Source organism: Podarcis liolepis (genome assembly GCF_965112155.1).
Source record: "Podarcis liolepis genome assembly, chromosome: 6".
NCBI lineage: Eukaryota > Metazoa > Chordata > Lepidosauria > Squamata > Lacertidae > Podarcis > Podarcis liolepis.
The window spans coordinates 20323151-20339967 of record NC_139559.1 but is presented as its reverse complement, the minus strand read 5'-3'; the positions used below and the strand labels follow the sequence as shown (position 1 = coordinate 20339967).

At 45.2% G+C, this 16817-nt stretch overlaps 1 protein-coding gene across 1 annotated transcript in view; it reads right to left on the bottom strand.

Moving 5' to 3' along the window:
- The window catches only part of KCNB1 (potassium voltage-gated channel subfamily B member 1), a 226731-nt gene extending 224111 nt beyond the window's left edge, over positions 1-2620 (bottom strand). The window contains exon 1 of the mRNA XM_083508029.1: positions 1986-2620. The gene's annotated coding sequence lies outside the window, so the exon portion shown is untranslated. The remainder of the gene's footprint in view (positions 1-1985) is intronic.
- Positions 2621-16817: the final 14197 nt, after the last annotated feature.

The following is a 16817-nucleotide window of genomic DNA, read 5'->3' as shown; positions in this document are numbered from 1 at the left end:
CAAATAGATGTCCCAGCTTGATTCTAGGCACAATGAGAATTTAGATGTCCCTAACAAAAGCACTAGTTTGTACAACTATAATAGATTTTGGAAAGGGAGTAGGTGGGAAGTCTGATGTACAGAGTCATCCCCTACCCAAGCTACAGCCACTGGTGTTCATTTGAGTCCCACTGTTTCAACTGGTAAGGCTAACTGAGACATCCAAACACCTTTCCCTAGAGAAGAGGGTGAACCCCAAAGACATAAATGGGAAAACCAGGTACACACCCACCAAGAGGCATATTTTGTGATCCAAGCTTGAACCTTTCATACAAACTCTTCTCGGAAGACACGCTACATACAAAGTTGTACAGTATATGGGGTAGGATACAAGGGAGGGGGGGCATTAAAAGGCACTATAATTCTGCAAAAAACTCTACACATCAAATTGTCATATGCCTTTCTATACTCCTTCCCCAAATCATACATACATGAAGCCTGGGATATTTAGGAACTCCATGTTTTGAAGTTAGTTCAACCAATAGCACTTCCTTCCAGGTTTATGAGTTTTAAGACTGGGAAAGTAGCACGCAATTTTTATCTACTGGTTCTCATTTTTTCTTCTACATGCTCTTTAAGAGGCATTTCTCAGTTTTCTCTCTTCTGCCAAAGAGCTGAACTATGAACTTTAAAAGAGAATCATGGAGGTTCCCCCCCTTTTTTTCTTTTTTAGCTATTTGGAAAAAAAGAAATGCTCCAATCTAGTCTCCTCACATGTGCTTCTAATCTGTCCCCTGTTATAAATTTAACTCAAAGACATCAGAGGCACAGGCCGGCACTAATAGTTTACACAGCAGCACCTGATCACACACCGTTCTACATGCAGAAAGTCTAGCATGGAGCAAAGTCAAATGACATTCACAGTCTGATAGTCCTGTTCACATTGGGTATGGGTGAAACAAGCCATATCTATGGCTATTACTCTCTCCTCTCTCTAGTAAGCTCTGGAAAGGCAGATATATCAGAGACTAATCTTTTGTAAATCACCACTTACAAAGGGTGGTCGGTGAAGGGGTTAGTGGGCTTGCAATGGCCCCATGCTAGAACAGATTACATCAGTGGGGGGGGTGTACTGTGGAGGGGGAGGGAACAAAAAAAATTAAACTCTCACCTTATGAAGGTCTCTAGTGGAATGAGTGAATAGGGGAGCGGCACACCTATTTTAATTCATTTAAGTAAGATACTTGGGGAAGCAAAGTCTGCCGAGCTTAAGTTGGCTACATCTGTTGGTGAGTTTGGGGCAAATGCCTCCAGGGAAATTGGGGCCATTAACCTCAATTATTTGAAATAAGGCACTGGAGAAAGACGGGCACACTTCTTCCATTTAAGTCTACAAGAAAGAGAGACTACACCGCGGAGTGTGTACGTTGTTGATGGAGATGGTGTGGAGACAGAGAACCCGAGTTTATAACCTGAGTGGGAGCAATCATCACATTTATTTCCAGCTCTTTAAAAAAGAAAGAAAGAATGTGGGGCTTCTATGGGAGGGAGTGTGAAAGAATTTCCATCTCCTCCATTTATCCCCCCCCCCCAGCGATAACTAATAGGAGTCGTCATAACAACAGCCTTTAAAAAAGAGAATAATATGCAGCCAGTAGAAAGAGCTAGCAACACTGTTGCTTATACAAGATGGGAGAAATCCGGGAGAAGAAGAAGAGGAGGAGGAGGAACGGCTCCTTCTCTTTCCCCACGCCCGACTAAAATCCTACAAGGGTTTTCAGGGGGCAGGGGGGAGTCAGATACCCCCCCCAACACCGATGGGGACCGAACCCTCGATTTGAGGAGCAGGACCCTCGGGCAGCTCCCCAGCCCAGCCTGCGCATCCACATGCTGCCCCGGGCAGATGTGATCCTCTAGCTCCTAACTCCGCGTGGGGTTTGCCCCCCTTCCCCCCTCTCCCCTCCCCCCGGGTGCCCGTCTCCCCATCCCCCAATTCCGCCACTCACTTCTCTTGCCACGATCCCGGAGAAAGGAGGCGCCGTGGGGTTCCGGGAGGCGGCGAGGGCATCGGTCGGCCAGCTGGCTCGCTCGCTCGCTACATCCTGCTCCGGGCTAGCTCAGCAGGCAGGCAGGCGTCGCGGGCATCCTCGGCGGCGGCGAGAGATGGGGAGGGGGGCGGGCAGGGGGAAAAAGAAAACCCCACCGGGGACGAAATCCCAGGACAACCCCTTCAGCAGCTGGATGGGGAGAGCGAAGGCAGCAGCTTCCCCCCCCCCTACCCCGGGCCAAGGCGTCTCCGTGGGTCTCAAGAGGCGCCCCCCGTCGCAACAAGCGTCTCGCAGGCCCTCGCGCCGATCCGGCTGCGCTTCTCGCCCAAGCCCCACCTTCAGCTCCGCCGACGCCGCGCGCGGGGCCCGGGCCCAGCGGGGAGGAAGCGCCCGCCGCTCGCAGTCAGGGAGCGCGGGCCTCTCTCCTTCTTCTCGCCTTTCCTTCTTTCTCCCTCTCGCTTCTTGCTAGCGGAGATCAACAAGTCCAGCCTGAGCCTCCAGCTTCGCCCTGCGATTCTGGTTGCGCGGAGTTTGGCTCGAGCGGATTAGAAGTTGGAGGAGAAAGGGAGACGGGGAAGAGGGGAAGGAGCGAGCTCCATCTAGAGGCCGGCATTGCGGAGCAGAGGCGACCCCGGAATGGCTAAAAAGAAAGAGCTGAACAGACTTCCAGACTCCCAACCTTCCTTCTAGGTTTTTAAGCAGAGGTTGGATGGTCATCTGTCATGTATCATCTAGTTGAGATTGCTGCATTGCAGGAGGTTGAGACTGGATGACTCTGGGGGTCCCTTTCAACTCTACCATTCTATGATTAATATAAGCTCAGCAAATGGAATCCAGTTAGTTTTGCCGCGGCCTGATGGTTATCAGCTTGTGGTAAGATGGAGGCTGGCTTTTTCACTGGTAGCACCTATATTGTGCTGTAATAAGAAAAAGACACATCATCATTGGCATTCAGCCAGCTCCTCAATACACGCCTATTTGGGCAAACATTTTAATGGGACTCTTTTATTGTAAATGTTAATCATGGGTGGGTTTTAATGTTTTGATGAAATGGATTTCTTCTGTATTTTGTTTAGGCATGGATTTTATAACGGATTTTATACTTATAAACCACTTAGCAATTTTATACTTAGAAACCACTTGGCATGTAAGCAGTATACAAATTAATACATCTTCCCCCCTCCAGGCTGATGATGAGTTCTGATGAGCTCCAAAGTTTGCATATCTATTTGTGTATCTTCCTTTGGGATCATGTGTGTGTGTGTGTGTATGTATGTATGTATGGGCTCTCTCTCTCTCTCTCTCTCTCTCTCTCTCTCTCTCACACACACACACACAGACCAACATTCATAATGTATATGATCCTTATATGGCTAAACTGGTACCATCCATCCATGCCAAAGAGGGTAGGTATCAGCAGGTTTGTGGGAAGGGGAACCCCAAGGTAAACAGAAGTGCAAAAGGGGGGGGACTAAAGAGAGGAACCCCAAGGACTGAGCATGCTCAGGGCTCAAGGAATGCTGACTGTCTGTTGGAGGGTGGTATGCAAACACCCACCTAGCAATGGGAGAGGTGGAAGGAAGTATTCTGAAAGAGTACATGGCTGCTGCAACAGGAACACTCCACTGTGTACCATTTTTATTGTCAGTTCCACTTATTACCTTCCAGTTTCCTTTGATTTCTTCTCTAATGAACCAATAAACCTACCTGCAATTTTAATCTCACTTAAATGACTCTATTCTGGAGAGCAAAGTGCTTGGGTGCCTCTTGAATGAAAACTGTTAAAATGCCCAATATTTTGCTGTGAATCGTCCCTGCTTCAATCACACATTTTATGCCATTCCATTATTTCCTAACGGCTGGTGGGAAAGGGGAGTATTATGTGATATTTTCCACTGTTGACAGATTTATAGATGCCAGAATCCATATGAGAGGCAGCTTTTGCAAGAACCATTCTTCAGTCAGTTTCCCCCATTTCAATCAGTTTTTCCCATTTGTAAATGGAATGAAAAAGCTACATCAATTGGAATTGAATTCGCTTTTTAAACACCTTTCGTGCTTGATACCACGTTAACAGCATTCATTCATGATGACACACAAACAAGGCATTTTCTAGGATCCTTGTCACAAGCAGCTTTGCATGACAAGTTTGCTCACAGTTTGGGAGTGAACTCAGTTCGGAAGAGCAAATTTTGCTCCTAACGAAGGTTTTGGCCAGAAGCGTTCTTGCCTAGCTTAGCCTGAAGTATCAGTTGTGCCCAGCAATAACAGGTGGCCACTGAGATTCGTAGGGCATCAGTCACGGAGCCCAACACTAGGTGGCACTAGAGCCAGTGACAGACCGAGCCAATCAAGTCTAGTTTGGTCCTCCTCCCTGCTGAGTTCTACAAGGACAACACACTTATCCACACTTACTTTTCCTCTGCCTGCTTCCTCTCCTTCCACTTAGATCAGCTTTTGCATATCCTGCCTCAACTGAGAGGGTCTTCATCACTGTGACCTTCAGAATGAGGAACTGCCTCCCTCAGGAAATCCATCTGGATCCTGCCCTGTTTGTACTCCTCTGCCCAATAAATTTACATTAGGATTTTAAGACCTAGGATTGCTGCTGTAGAAATTGATCTCATATTAGGCAGTATTTTCACTGGAAAGACCAGTTGTCATTATTGTTAATGACATTTTTATTCCATCCTTCTTCCTATGGTGGCCTACATAGGAAGGTTAGTTCACATTAGCTTCATAATAACCCTGTGAGGTAGATTTGACTAAAAGAGAATCACTGGCTCATGGTCGCACCCCAACAGTCAATTCTCTCTGCCCTCAGGCTGCAAACCATACATTCAAAGCTCATGACTCCCATCCCAAAGAATCCTGGGAAATGTAGTTTATCCTTCGCAGAACTACAATTCCCAGCACCCTTAACAAAGAGCAGGGTTCTTTGGGGGGAAGTCACATGCTTTAAATGTATGATAGGAATGCAGCCTCTCTTTCTCTCTCAACATACGGGCCATTAAGGAATGGAAAAAGGTGTTTCAATCTAATTCATTCGAAAAAGCTTTTTATTGGTTTTGTTGCCCTTTCTAAATCAATGTCAGGATCTCTTTGGCCTGTGTGGAGAACCAGCAAAGAAGCCCAGATGAGTATTACAAACAGGAGGGGGGAGGTAAGAGAAGTTCTAATTGGAGTTGCCTTTACTAATGTTTTAGCATTTGCAGCCTCATTCACACAACCTCATTGTGGTTTCCTTTCCTTGGAAAAGCTGAGAGAGGCCCCTTGTACTTAGTGTCACTGATGATGATGAATCTAAAGCAGTAATGGCTTGTAAGTGTTGTGGAACACCAACAGAGGCAGCTCTATGCGCAAATCTGAACCTCCCTGCCTCTGCTTTTGCTGTGGTGAGGATATTGGAGCTTGCAGAGTACATGAATTCTTGGAAAGAGCAAGACATTTAAAACTGTTTGTTCTGCGGCAAGGACAGGGGACCTTTCAGCCTAGGGGCCAGATTCCCTTCTGTTCAACCTTCTGAGGGGGCCACATGGCACTAGGGAGTGGGGCTAGGGGAGGGGAGGCCCACCCTACTTTGCCGCCTAAGGCAAACCTGGAAGGGACCACCAACCCTTCTGCCAATGAAAGGCTTCATAGGTGTATCCACATCCACAGCTACTGGCTTGATAACCACAGTGTAGACCAAGTCCACATTTCAATTCTTTGAAGCAAACAATAGGTTACAGTGGCAGATCATTTAATTCACTTTTTGTTGTTTAGTCATTTAGTTGTGTCTGACTCTTCGTGACCCCATGGACCAGAGCACGCCAGGCATTCCTGTCTTCCACTGCCTCCTGCAGTTTGGTCAAACTCATGCTGGTAGCTTCGAGAACACTATCCCACCATCTCATCCTCTGTTGTCCCCTTCGCCTTGTGCCCTCCATCTTTCCCAGCATCAGGGTCTTTTCCAGGGAGTTTTCTCTCCTCATGAGATGGCCAAAGTATTGGCGCCTCAGCTTCAGGCTCTGTCCTTCCAGTGAGCACTCAGGGCTGATTTCCTTAAGAATGGATAGGTTGGATCTTCTTGCAGTCCATGGGACTCTCAAGAGTCTCCTCCAGCACCATAATTCAAAAGCATCAATTCTTTGGTGATCAGCCTTCTTGATGGTCCAGCTCTCACTTTCATACATCACTACTGGGAAAACCATAGCTTTAACTATACGGACCTTTGTTGGCAAGGTGATGTCTCTGCTTTTTAAGATGCTGTCTAGGTTTGTCATTGCTTTTCTCCCAAGAAGCAGTCGTCTTTTAATTTCGTGACTGCTGTCACCTGCTTTAAAGAAGGTCAGGTTATTTGCCCATCTAGCAGTGAGGAACCTCCAGTCTGTGGGCCAAATTAGGCTCATGAAATTAGGTTTGAAGCAAGCAAAGATGCAGCTGGGCCAAGGAGAGTTTGCAGGCACTGCCATCCAGTTGATGGTGGCTTCTGCATAGCCCTGCACAACACTTTGTGAGTATCAACCATCCGCTGATTGCTGGAGATTGCTAAATGCAGCACATGGAGCCATCAAGCAATGACAATCAGCTGACTGCATAGACTCCCAGTCTACTCCTTCAGTGGCTCTCCAATGTCTTAGGCTGTGGCTCCTTCCTTCTACCTGATCCTTCTAACTGAAGATGCCAGCAATTTAACCTTGGGCTTTCTGCATGCAAAGCATGGGCTCAATAACTGAGTTATGGCCCTTCCGCTTCAAAAAGTTGTGTGTTCCTAATAGTTACATAGAAAATATATTGACCACAAGGGAGTTACAAATTACAGAACTCAAGGAATCTTGATTGTCATGGATATTGTGCTAACTAGGTCCTGAGGTTAATGACTAGACTTTTAAGGACTTCACAGTGAACACTGCTGTAAATCACACCTAGAGGGTGATTCTTTTGGACTAGCATACAGATGCCCTGCTCTGAAATGCGAGGAAAGAGCTGAGTTTCTATTCTCCGATTTTCATAGCATTTGCCCTCCCCTCTGTGTTTCTCAGTCACTAATAATACAGAACTTGTGGTTCAGAGAGTTTAATGCCGAGTGCTGAAATGTAATAAATGCAAACTGTAATTCTAAGTAAATATTTAATGATGTTGGCGGCACTACCTTATGGACAAAGCTGCAAAAATTACCCAGAGGCATGCCTGCATGGGAAGAGGAACTTTGCAGAGGCATTTTTGGTAATTGGATACATTAAGTTCAGACCACAGACCTCCAAATGGCTATAGACCCCATTTGTTGCATGGTTTGATTATTAAGACGGAAAGACCTCCAATAGATGCTGCTCTGTGTCAAACGAAAGGCTTTCATTAAGAAGCATTTTGCTCTTTGGGGAAGCTGGACTTTGCATAAGGCAAGCTTCTTCTGAGCATACCTAATGCCTCCAAAATGGAAAGTCATTGCCAGTATCATAATGCTGTTGTACACATCTATTGTGCAACCACACTTGGAATACTGTGTACAGTTCTTATCTCCGCACTTGAAAGTGGAGATCATAGAGATGGTAAAAGTTCAGATGAGGGCAACCTAAGTGATCAAAGGGGTGGGGCAACTCCTCATGAGGGCTTTTTTAGTTTAGAAAAAAATATAAGCAATGGGGACATGATAGAGGTATATACAATTATGCATGTAGCTCATAATACCAGAACTCATCCATTGAAGCAGATTCCGGTCAAAAGCAGGTACTGTTTAGGGAAGCTTTTAATGTTTAATAGGTTATTGTATTTTAATATTCTGTTGGAAGCCACCCAGAGTGGCTGGGTAAACACAGCCAGATGGGCGGGGATAAATATAATAATAATAATAATAATAATAATAATAATAATAATAATAATAATACTTCACATAGTATGTAAATTAGATTATTGGATTTGCCCCCACAAGATGACCAGATTGCAATGTTAAATTAGATGAACTTGAGTGCCATTGACAGTGGTAGGGCAATTTAATCCTGCCTTAAGCCCCATTGGTTTCAATGGGCACTGACTTCTACTAAAGCTTTCTTCAGGCATGAGCCCATTGTGCAACTAAACACAGGAGAGGGCGTGATGGGGGTGAACCTGATAGCTCCAGCCACCTCCTGCCCCCATTTTCATCACCTTCTAACTTGGGAAAGTTGCTCATCTGCTGTGGAGAGCCTTTTGTCCCTGTGGAGATTCCCTGTATATTTTGGAACCCTGATTTTCCAAGAGGCTCCCTGGTGTCACCTCTCATGGGTTGTCAGATGACAACAATGAGGACAGATGGGGTAGAGCAACTGCACTCATCCCTGCTCTCCTACCATTGGGATTGTGTACCCGAAAAAAGGCTCAACTCGCAGTACAATCCAGCAGCAGCTGGGAGTGGTAGGGTAGAAAGCAGGAGAGCCCAACAGTAGAGCCAATGAAAAGGTAGAGCCAACTCATTCCAGTTTTGTACCCAACCTCCACTCTGCTGAGATCTACAAGGACTAAGGATGAGGAAGCTCTCTCTCTCTTGGCTGACTGTAAATAGGTAGGCAGCAGGTGAGGGATGGCTGAGGTTTGTGGGGCAGTGTCCCATCTGCCCTAATGGACTTGCCTCCACTGTTGCAATCCTGCAATGTCTACTCAGCTGTAAGGTCTACTTAGGCTACACATTTAAAGCACCAGGATGGCACTTTAAACTATCATGGCTTCCCCCAGAGAATTCTGGGAGCTGTAGTTTGTTAAGGGTGCTGAGAATTGTTGTTGTTTAGTCGTTTAGTCATGTCCAACTCTTTATGACCCCATGGACCAGAGCACGCCAGGCACTCCTGTCTTCCACTGCCTCCCGTAGTTTGGTCAAACTCATGCTGGTAGCTTCGAGAACACTGTCCATCCATCTCATCCTCTGTCATCCCCTTCTCCTTGTGCCCTCCATCTTTCCCAGCATCAGGGTCTTTTCCAGGGAGTCTTCTCTTCTCATGATGTGGCCAAAGTATTGGAGCTTCAGCTTAGGAGGCCTCTATTCCCCTCCCAGAACTACAATTGCCAGAGTTCCCTGTGTAAAGGGATTGATTATTAAACCACCCTGGGAATTGTAGCTCTGGTAGGGGGATAGAGATCTAACAAGTCTCAGCACCTGTAAAAAACCCCACAGCATCCAGAATTCTTCGTGGGAAAACATGACTGTTTAAAATAGTATCATAGTGTTTTAAATGTATGGTGTGATTGTGGCCTAAATTCAATTAGACATTCTCCCAGGTAAGTGGAGCCTTTCTTACTGCACCTAGATTTAATATTATTTTATTTCAAGGGCTGGCATAGGAGAAACCGGTCTTGAGATTTCTTATTTTGGTTGTCACTGCAACCTTCAACAGCACAGAGGTGATTTTTCTTACCAGCACATCAAAATGGGTATTTGTTAAAAGGTCTTAATTGACTAAGCACATCTGTTCACCTCTATTGCACCTGTGCCTGCACCTGTCTTTGTATCTTAAAACACAGGCATTGCCATTCACTCTCCACGTGCAAAGGAAGGCTGGCACAAAATAATTTGTTCACAGAGTGACTTAGAAAACTGAAGCCTGACAGATGTAACCCAACCAAGAATGAGGTCTGCAACAGAGGCAGGCATCTTTTGGGGGTCCAAGCTTCAAAAGACTGCCATCATTTGTTTATGATTTTGCTTGTTATTCAAAGTATATATATTTTTTATTCCCCTGCCGAGATGGGTAGTGAAAAATACTAATTAATTTCAGGGAATAACATATGTTGTTGTTTTTAAAAAACCATTCTGAGCCATCATAGCCATAACATAATGAGCTATTGGCTAATTTTTCTTTCTCAAGAGAACCTGGATAAATTCTACAGAACCTCCCACACACTTCACATTTTCCTTTGACCCGACACTGACAGTGTGGCTTGCTGTCTCCCTCTCTCATATGGTTGAGGAATCTGTGGGGCTCTGGAGGTTGTTGGACTCCAATTCCCATCAGCCCCAGCCAACATGATCTGTGGTCAGGGATGATGGGAGATGGAGTCTGATATCCTCTTGAGAACCATGCGTTTCCCATCCTGCTCTTCTTGCCAAGTTAGACTGCGATCCTATATACAATTTAGCAGGAGAAAACCCCGTTGAATTCAGTTTACTTTTGAGTAAAGACATGTAGAATTGCGTTGTTAAGCAACAGTGAGTCGTAACACTTTCTGGGGCTTCTCTATTCTCCACAAAATACACAGAATTCACCTACACCATACATTTGAGGTACATGGGTTCCTGCAAAGAATCCTGGGAACTGTAATTTGCTATGGGTGCTGGGAATTGTAGCTCTGTGAGGGGTAAACGACAGCTCCCAGCCTTCCTTGGGGAAAGCCATGTGCTTTAGAAATATGGCGCAGATGTGCCAATTCTCTGCCTTTTCGCTATTTCCTTGAATATTAGAGAGCCCCATAAGTACCCAGTCACCTGGCAGTAACTGCAGAACAGACATTTTAGGGAAGGACTGTCAATCTTATTTCCCCCTTTTGTGTTTTCGGTTCCTTCCCCCACCCCCCATATTTCATCTTCTACTTTATTTAGGATGTGTGTGCAATGATGTTGGGGAGAGTTCCTCCGAATAGCGGGCCTTACCTTAGGAAAGATGAGGCAGCGTGTCTTGGGTTCCAGATGTGTGTGTGCATACACACCATTAGAGGGCAGCAAACTGTTAGTTATTTCTTAAGTTTTGTTTTGACAGCTGCATCCCACCCTGAGCTTGGGGTGGTGGACCTGAATATAAGCCACCCCACTTTCACCCCACAAGTACTCTGTGTGGTAACAAGACTGAACGATAACCACCCAATTTAAACACATGCACCACTTTTTTCATAAAAAGGATAGGGTTTGCTTTCTGTTCTGTAGTCACGAGCTAGTTCTCATGTACAAAAGGTGACAGTTACAAACACAGGGATGGATCCTAATGATTTCTGTATCAAACTGTAGCTTGCTCTAGTCACACTGTTTACAAGGAAGGGGAATGCCAAAATAATCACTGCCTCTGCCTTCTCCAGGCTGGTGCCCTCCGGATGTATTCGAGTCCCAGACTACAACTCCCACCATCCTCACACAACCCACTGGTGGAAGTTGTAACCCCAAGGAACTGAAGGGCACCAGATTGGAGAAAGCTGACCTAGCAATGCAGGAATCTCAACATTCGGTTCCCCATCCAGTTTGAAACCATACCAGACCCTGCTTAGCTTTGTAATGTGCCAATAGTTTTATTGCTGCACCACCAGAAGAAAGCCCATAGCTTCCCCATCCTTGTTTTAAAGCAGGTTTTCCTTGGCCAGCCTGATGTTTGCTGAACTACAACTCCCAGCATCCTAAGCCATTGGTCATGCTTAATGGGGCTGGTGGGAGTTGTGGTTCAGCAACATCTGAAAGGCCAGAGGTTACTGACATGTGTTTTGTAGCAAGTGAGATTGTTGAATACAGGCTGATTAGAGACGCGGGTGGCACTGTGGGTTAAACCACAGAGCCTAGGGCTGGCTGATCAGAAGGTTGGCAGTTTGAATCCCCGCGACGGAGTGAGCTCCCATTGCTTGGTCCATGCTCCTGCCAACCTAGCAGTTCAAAAGCGCGTCAAAGTGCAAGTAGATAAATAGGTACCACTCCAGCGGGAAGGTAAACGGTATTTCCGTGCACTGCTCTGGTTTGCCAGAAGTGGCTAAGTCATGCTGGCCACATGACCTGGAAGCTGTACGCCGGGCTCCCTCGGCCAATAAAGCGAGATGAGCGCCGCAACCCCAGAGTCGGTCATGACTGGACCTAATGGTCAGGGGTCCCTTTACCTTTTTAAGCTCCAAGATGGGTGTGAAACACCATAACTTGCTGATCTGCATCTCTTAAAGCAACGGACAGGAGCTCTGGGCACAGTTTCCCCACCTTGAGTGCTATCACTTACATCAGCAAGATCTGACTATCCTGGAGATTAAGCTTCACCACAAACCTCTTCCTCCTGACATGATTTAAACATTCCACTTACTTAATGCAGAAATTTACAGATCTGTTAAATTGCTATTTGCAGTTGTAATTTAAAGGTTCACTGCTACAGCCATTAGAAACCAGAAGCTTTGGCTTTTCATGCAGATTCAAAGCTATGATTACAGGGGCACAGAGGGCATTTGCTAATGTGCCCATTCCCAGAATAACTATAAAACATGTGAATTGGGCCAAGACCTGTAATGAGGACAAATAAATTCTAAGGGAGGGGGGTAATAATCTAGTTCAGTACCCTTTATTTCAATGTTCAGGCTGAGAGTGCCATAGCTTATATAGCCAAATAGGCACCAGACACACAAAAGTGGAAGATATCAGCAAGCATATGGGAAACCACAAAATCTGCAGAACTGCAATGACAAAATCTCCACCCCCCCAAAAAAAAACCTTAGGAAAAATCCTTAAGGTGAATGGGTGATTTCTCCCTCCCCAAAACCCAGTGAGGACTGTAGGCGCAAATGTTGACTTGCTTTTCGGAAGTGGTAATGGAATGGAGTAACCTGGAAATAGGCACATGGGCTGACTGGCTGGCACAGTGAAGAGCAGCACTCTGCACTGAAGCATTTTGTTATTGAATGACTCTTGGACCAAGCGGAGAGCCAAAGAGGAACCCACCCAGATAAGTGGCTGGGTTTGTTTGTTTGTTTGTTTATTTGCAAAAATAATTCTGTACTGCCATCTAATGCAAAATACTGAGGCTGAATGCAACAAAATATACAAATACAATAAAACATTTTTTTAAAAAATACAACAAAAGCAATACAAAGTAATCATTAAAATAACTGGCTAACTTTGATGGGGGAGGGAATAAACAGAATAGGCCTGTTGGCATAAAAATCATATCACCAGATGCCTGAAAGTTAATGGAGAGGGTGCCTGACAAATTTCTGGTGGAAGAATGTTCCATAGGCTCTAAATCTTCAATTTCCAGTTGAGGCCAGCCAGGCCTCTGTCACATACAGCTCCAAATGATCTCAGTGATTGAACTGGAATACAAGGGCTCAGACTGTCCTTAAGGTATCCAGGTTAATAAGGTATAATTGGATCGTCCAGGGCTTTGTATATCAGCACAAGAGCCTTGAACCTGGCCTGGCAGCATATCGGCTTCCAGTGAGGATGCTTTAGCCTGCCCCCATCAGCAGCCTGGCCAGTGCATTCCACACTGGCTGCAGCTTCTGGGCCAGTTTAAATCAAGTTTAAATAAATTGCCAGTGTAAAAGCTGCAGCTATCAAGAGCATGGGATGCTGCCTTATACTGAGTCAGATCACTGGTCCATCTAGCTCAGTACTGTCTACACAGGCTGGCAGCAGCTCTCCAGGGTTTCAGGCAGGGATTGAACCAGGGACCTCTGGCATGCAAAACCAAATTCTCTAGCTCTGAGCAATGGGCCTGCCTGAAAGCAACCTCAATTCGGTGCCAAGGAGGAAAAGGAAATTCTGTCACCCTTGCCAGTACAGTATACATGATGCATGTTTTTAACACACACGTAATTCTTGGGTTTCCTTGCTTGGTGGTTGTGGAGAAAGGCACCGAGCTCTATAAATCAGCAAAGGCAAAGTCTACATGCCAGTAACTAAGTTGAGATTGTTTATTCTTGAGATTTATATTTGACCTTTCTATAAAATATGCAGGCAATTTATAGTAGCATATAGTCAAAAATATACAGTAATAAAAAGAACAACCTCCTCCCTCACAGAAACAATCTAAACTAAAAAGCAGCAGCAGCATAAACACAAAGGGCAGTGCTTTCCTAACCATGTCTGCTGAAAAGCGACTTCCATTGAGTTCAATGGAGCTCACTTCTGAGAAGACATATTTAGCTTAGTTAAGTGTGGTACTTGATGAGAATTCACTGGAATAGCCTGTTTGAAAGCAAGCAGCAATGGAGCCAGGCAGGCATCCTTTGGAAGGCTGTTCCAGATCTTGGGTGCCATTGACGAAAAGGCTCCATTTCAGGTACCCATTTCCAACACCAAGGAGACCCATAGCAGGGCCCATTATTATATAGTAATCATATATGGAATTGACCCTGTTAAGGTAGGCTAAACTGAGGGAGGGGGTGCGGGTGGCGCTGTGGGTTAAACCACAGAGCCTAGGACTTGCTGATCAGAAGGTCGGCAGTTCGAATTCCCGTGACGGGGTGAGCTCCCGTTGCTTGGTCCCTGCTCCTGCCAACCTAGCAGTTCGAAAGCATGTCAAAGTGCAAGTAGATAAATAGGTACCGCTCTGGCGGGAAGGTAAACGGTGTTTCCGTGTGCTGCTCTGGTTCGCCAGAAGCGGCTTAGTCATGCTGGCCACATGACCCGGAAGCTGTACGCCGGCTCCCTCGGCCAATAAAGCGAGATGAGCGCCACAACCCCAGAGTCGGCCACGACTGGACCTAATGGTCAGGGGTCACTTTACCTTTTAAACTGAGGGAGAAAGTGACTGGTCAAGGGTCACCCAGTGCGCTTTGTTTTTGAGCAGTTTCAAACCCCAGATTTTCCTAGTCCAGGTTCAACACTCCAACCAATGCACCACACTGCCTCTAAAGTTTTGTGCCTTTTAAAAAAAAAAGATGCCTTTACTCAATTGTGAAACACATCTAACTCTGCTACTGAAAACATTTTAGTGCAATAAGGGTATTTGTAACAAAAGCTCAAGTTGTGTTTTTAATGTACACATCACCAATCATAAGGTTTGACTCTTCCATCCGCACGACCTCTGGTGTATTTAAAGCTAACTTGCCCTCACATAACTATTTTGTAAACAGTAATAGCTTATGGAATGAAGTGTCATTTCTAAGGCTTTAGGAAAAGTAATAAGTACTGTAATTTGACTATTTCATCTGGGACCTTCGCCTTTCCAGAGACCCTGGCTGCACAGAGAGAGCCTCCAAGGATGCTATTTTTTCATGGACAGCTGCTACTCAGATTGGTTGGTGAACAGATGCAAGAATGGAGACCAGGATCTTGCCTCTTCCCTCTCCACCCATCCTCTCACTCATATCTACAGACATGTCATGCGAGCAGGACTAAAGGGAAGAGAGAAAAACGACTGAAGAAAATCAATACACTAATTCAGAGCCAATTAACTGAGAGCAACAACAACTGGCAAGTTGTCAAAAAAGTGCAGTGGTTGTATAATCATGGGATATATTACTACAGTATTAACTTTATGCCCCACCTTTCCACCTAGCATCTAAAGGCGGTGCATGTGGGCCTCTCCTCTATTTTATCCATAGCTGTACATACCCTCCAACATTTCTCAGGTGAAAAGAGGGATATCCTAGGAAAGATTGGGACATTCCAGGATCAAAATCAGAAACTGGGACAGCTTCTGAAAATCCTGTACTGTTCCTTTGAGGGACACTTTGAGGGTCTGGCCGTAGTGACTGGGTCATGTGTGATTGGAACCCAGATCTCCCCCAGTTTGAGTCCAACACTGTAGCCACTACTCTGTGCTGGCTCTCTTAAAATGCAGCCTTTTAAGTGTATTCAAAGTACTCCACATTCATATTTCAGTCATGCTTGCACAGCACCCTATAAAGTAGGTCACTATTAATTTATTATCTCTGTATTGTAGATAGGGATGCCTGAGAGACAATGGCTGCCCTAAGGATGCTTAGGGGGGATTCACATAGTCAGCCCTGCCCATGGAAGCGCTGTGCAAAGTGAAATTTTAAGGGTTGTATTCAAAGCTCAGAGAAGATCCATTGAAATTAATGAACCTGTTAGCCCTGCCCATTAATTTCGAACAGGTCTACTTTGTGTAGAACGAGCATTATGCAAACCCTAACTTGAAAACAAAAACAATGAGAAGGTTTTTCACGGTAATGGTTTTTGTTGTTCTACTGTACTCAGCACCCACCCACCCACAACAGAGGTTGGGTGGCCATCTGCCACAGATTCTATAGAGGTGATTTCTGCCCTGCAGTTGGGGTCTCTTTCCAACTCTACACTTCTACATATACAGTGGTACCTCGGGTTACATACGCTTCAGGTTACAGACTCCGCTAACCCAGAAATAGTACCTCAGGTTAAGAACTTTGCTTCAGGATGAGAACAGAAATCGTGCTCCGGCGGCGCGGTGGCAGCAGCAGGAGGCCCCATTAGCTAAAGTAGTGCTTCAGGTTAAGAACAGTTTCAGGTTAAGAATGGACCTCCAGAACGAATTAAGTACTTAACCCGAGGTACCACTGTACTTGCTGATGGCTGGATTTATTAAAACATTAGAAACGGAAGGCAAAAAGTGCACCAGTGATTTTTTTTTAAAGGTGGCTAGAGGTTTGTTTGTTTGTTTGGTGATTTATCACTATATAATATTTTGAATCTCCTCCATTAACTATGGTAATTAACAGGACAATCCAATGCATGTCAACTCAGAATAAAGTTCCATTGAGTTCAATAGAACTTACATCCTCATAAGGTTGTGTGATCCAGAGCATGACTGGGTTTCTTTCCATGTTTTCCTGGAAGTAAGTCCCACCCAGCTCAATGAGACTTACTCTAAAGTAATTATACAGAGGCTTGCGAGCTTTTAGGACTCAGCAACATTACTAAAAATAGAACATTATAAATGCCTTATAACATTGTGACACCAGATGGTGGTGTGAAGCTGAAATCGGAACTCTGTGAAATTTTCCATTGTGAGTTTTAAAACGGCTTTTTTCAGAGCGTTTACAGAGCGTTTTTTTAATAGCTGTGTAGATGTAGCCTTGGTGACAAAACAGAAGGTGGGGAAAACCAGACCAGGAAGTGAGGAGAAGAGATCCCCCCCCCCAAAGAATGTCTAGGGATTTGGA